The sequence below is a fragment of the Coenobita brevimanus genome, chromosome 80, assembly GCF_032717465.1.
Source record: "Coenobita brevimanus isolate Jiangsu-jjx chromosome 80, ASM3271746v2, whole genome shotgun sequence".
NCBI lineage: Eukaryota > Metazoa > Arthropoda > Malacostraca > Decapoda > Coenobitidae > Coenobita > Coenobita brevimanus.
Window position 1 is genome coordinate 3,501,806 of NC_137033.1, and position 4,449 is coordinate 3,506,254.

Genomic DNA, 4,449 nt, shown 5'->3' on the forward strand with positions numbered 1-4,449 from the left:
TAGAATAACTCGGTTCTGGTGCTCAGTTTGGTACTTTTATTTTCGTTTTATCAGCACTGGCGCGGTAAATTTTGAGAAAAGTCCCACAAGTAACTCCTGTTATTTTTTTACTAGGTTTCTAATGCTGTCCATAGATCCGTTGTGGCTTTAATAGTTCCCTAGACAGCACAGTCTTGGCGCTGTTCTCTGCCACCCTATTATACCATGTCATATAGTGTTCTCGCTCGCTTGCTCTCTACGCTCGCTCGCTTTAAGATAAATCACTGAAGAAAAGGTGGTATAAAGACCCCTAAGCCGCCATAGTATTACACCCTCGGTATGCAGTTCGTTCCCTGTGGCCTTGTAACTTTGTGTACCCGAAGCGCTTACAAAATAACTTGAAATAATTTTCCTTTCGTAACTAGACTCGTTTCACTTTAACTTGGCCTGAGTTGTTGTTGTTGTTGTTCTTGTTACATCTTAGGCTCCTCTGGATGTGAACCCAGTGCTATGTTGAAGGATTGTCTGTGTTGTGGTGGTGTGGTGCAGGAAGTGAGTGGGTGTGCTGTGGTGTGGGGGTGCCACTTTGCAGTATGATCACAGGGGATTGTATGTGTGTTATATTTTGTGTTAGTATTGTAGCAGGGAAGGTTGGTGTACTCGTGTCTCTGGGTTCGGTAGTGTCTGAAGGGTGTATGTCTGGTGGTGGCACATGAAGGATGCTGTTTGGTAGAAAGTTTTGGCTGGCTGGGGTGTCTGTGTGTTTATGTATGTGTTTGGTATAGAAAGTTTTGGCTGGCTGGGGTGTCTGTGTGTTTATGTATGTGTTTGGTATAGAAAGTTTTGGCTGGCTGGGGTGTCTGTGTGTTTATGTATGTGTTTTTCAGAAAGTTTTGGCTGGCTGGGGTGTTTGTGAGTTTGTAAATGTGTCTGGGAAGTGTAGAGTCGGGTGGAGGAGGGGATATGTTGCAAAGATACTCTGTGTAGTGTTGGGCGGTTGTTCGATTTTGTTTGTGGAGAGGATGATGCAACATAAGGTTACAAAGGTGGGACGGATCTTGAGCTGAAGTGATGAACTGTGTGCCTCTCATATTCACTTGGTCTCTGACTGAAATTAGTTATGTTTCTTGGTGTAGGCTGTCAGTACTTGTGGTCTTAGTGTCTTCTGCTATCAAGGTATTGTTTTCTGTTCTTTAAAGCTCCTTCGTGTTTGTGTTGGGTAAGATTAGGGCTCAGCTTGTGCGGCAGTAATTCACGGTTGTTTTAATGTATTACTTATAAGTGGAGGATGGAGTTGGGATGTATATGAGAGGGTGTGTGTGAATTAGGGGGAGTGATGCAGAATGACAGGGGACAGGGTGGCATAGAGGAGACTTGTTTGTGGCCACCTCTTACGGGATTAAGTCGTCTGGCTATAGATAGATGGATAGACAGATAGCTTATAGTTTCCATACAGTTTGCCGAGTAGTAGCGATAGTTATCACTAGAATATGATGTTAGTCACGAATGAGTGCTGTGGAAAGAATGTGGGGCTGTAGTATTGTCTACTTCTGCTACTGATCTGCCTGACATTCTGGTATGCTTTAAATAAAACTCTGTGCCAAGTTAAAGTGAAAGGCGTGTATGTTTGTGTAGGAGGAACAAGAGACAAGGAGGTATTCTGTGGCCTGTTTTCTTTGTGCTTCCTACAAGACACAGTAATAGTTATGACGGGGCATTGATGGCAAGTTTGTGAGTCAGCACACACTTACGGCCTCTCATTATACAAGGTGGTCCATATATTACGCCACCCAGTTCTTGTGTGTTGCGGGTACGGCTCAGTGAACATTACCAGTGTCTACCCTGCATCATTATCTATTTCCCACAACCCTCTTCAGGCTTAGCTTTATAATATAGGCTTTAATTTAGGTCCACTGATTGCATGGTGGAGAATTCCCATAACCTTTTTTATGCTTAGCTGTATATCATTGTATTGTATAATCTTATGTCCACTGATCACACGGCTGAGTAGTAATTTGGTGAAGCGATCAGAATGTCTTAGCTCATCACAAAAGCCGTCCCCAGAACACACAAGACTGCAGAGCGCAATATACTTATCACCTATATTAAGTCAAAGCCACAGTTAAAAAGGTAATGAAACAAGACAGAAAATTTAAGTTTTCATTATTAACACTTCAGTATAGAATACATTAACAGAGACAGCAATATAAAATATGCATTCAAAAGTAGCATTTGTCCACAGAACATCCTGGAGGGGAGCGACCCGACTTGCAAGGCAGATCACACCATCACCACCAGGCTTCTCTCGGCAGGTCAGGGCAGATCACCAGCAGCAGCAGCAAGTAATCTCACGGCTGGGGAAGACACGACACCCTGCCGCCGCCGCTGCCGCCGCCGCCGCCACCACCACCACCACCACCACCACCACCACCACCAGGCATCTCAGAGTAGGGGAAGACACCACACCACCGTCAGGCTTCTCACGGCAGGGCAGACCAAACTTCAGCAGGGTATGACCAGTGTGGCAAGGAAGCAGCGTCAAGGCAGCAGACTCCAGCACGACCTGTGGACCAGATGTGTATTAGTTCAAATCAGTGTTAGCTTTAGTTATTTAATCTTCTATCTATCTCTATCTATTGCCAGACGCCTCAATCCCGTTTGGGGTGGCCACAAACAAATCGCCTCCAAGTCGCCCTGTCCCCCGCCATTTCACTGCCCTGCTCCCAACTCACACCCCCGTCTTTCATATACCTCTCCACCCCATCCCTCCATCTCATCCTCGGCCACCCCTTCCCTATTCCCCCTCCACCTCACTCACATACACTCTCTTCGTCAGTCTTTCACCCTCCATCCTCTCCACATAGCCAAACCACCTCAGTGTGTTCTCATAACGCTTCCTATCACATCCACATCCACACCACAACGCTCCTTTATATCCTCATTCGTCAGCCTGTCTCTCCATGTGACTTCACAGGCTCCTCTTAAATAACTCATTTCCACTGCTCTCACTCTTGACTTGTGTCCTTTAAACAACGTCCAAGCTTCACTTCCATACGTTAGAGTTGGTATCACAATACTGTCATGTAGTAACTTTTTCACTTCCATGCTCACTTCCCTGTTTCTTATCACTGCTTTCAAAGAACCAGCAACCTTTCTTCCCTGCTGTACCCTTTCAAGCACTTCACCCTCCAAACCTCCATCCTTACTCATCACACTGCCCAAGTACTTAAACGTACTCACATTTTCCAATTCCTCACCATCCAACCTCGCTGTACATTCACTGACTTCACCTCTCTCAAAGACTATCACTTTACTCTTCCCTACATTCACCTTTAGATTCAGTTTCTTGCACACTCTCCCAAACTCATCCACCAAGCCTTGCAGCTCCCCTTCGTCTTCACTCAACAACACAGTATCATCTGCAAACAACAGTACAGGGAGTTTCCAGACACTATCCTCTTTCACCAGGGCCACTCCAACATCCACTACCCTACCTTGTACCTCTTTTATTACCCCATCCATGTACAGATTGAACAACCATGGAGACATGACACATCCCTGTTTCAACCCAACTTTCAAAGAGAAAAATTCACTTAGTTCACCATCCACACGCACTGCAGCCTTCGCACCATCGTACATACTCTTCACAGCATTCAACAACTTCCCATCTACTCCATATATTCTTAACACTTTCCACAATCCTTGTCTATCCACCCTGTCATATGCTTTCTCCAAATCCATGAAAGCCGCATACAACTTCTTTCCCTTCTCTAGAAACTTTTCCACTAAAGATCTAAGAATGAATATCTGATCTACACAACCTCTACCCCTTCCTAAAGCCTCCCTGTTCTTCTCCAACTAATTTCTCTGTTCTTTCTCTAACTCTGTCAATAAGTATCCTACCATACACTTTTCCTATTATACTAAGAAGACAAATGCCCCTTTGATTACCACACACTTCTTTTTCCCCTTTTCCTTTGTACAAGGGAATAATTATACCTGACTTCCAATCCTCCGGGACTCTACCTTCCTCCCAGGCCAATCTGCACATCTTCCACATCCATTCTACTACTATCTCTCCCCCATGCTTCAGCATTTCACCACACTCTCCATCAATTCCTGGGGCTTTCCCCGATTTAACTTTCTTCATTGCTTCCACAACTTCTATCCTACTGATTTCTTCCTGTCTTCTCACCTCCCTCCTCCTCCCAGCCATTCCCCAGCCACTTATACTCGCATTACTTCCATCCTCTATGTTCAACAATTCCTTAAAGTGTTCTCTCCATCTGCTCATTTTTTCTCCCTTCTCCACTAGTAATCTACCATTTTTATCTTTCACTCCCCTGCTAACTTCACTTCCACCCTGTCTTACTCTTTTCACCTCTTTCCAGAACATTTTCTTACAGTCCCTCCACTTTACACTCAAATTCCTTCCAAATTCCTCATCCACTCTCTTCTTACTCTCTCTTA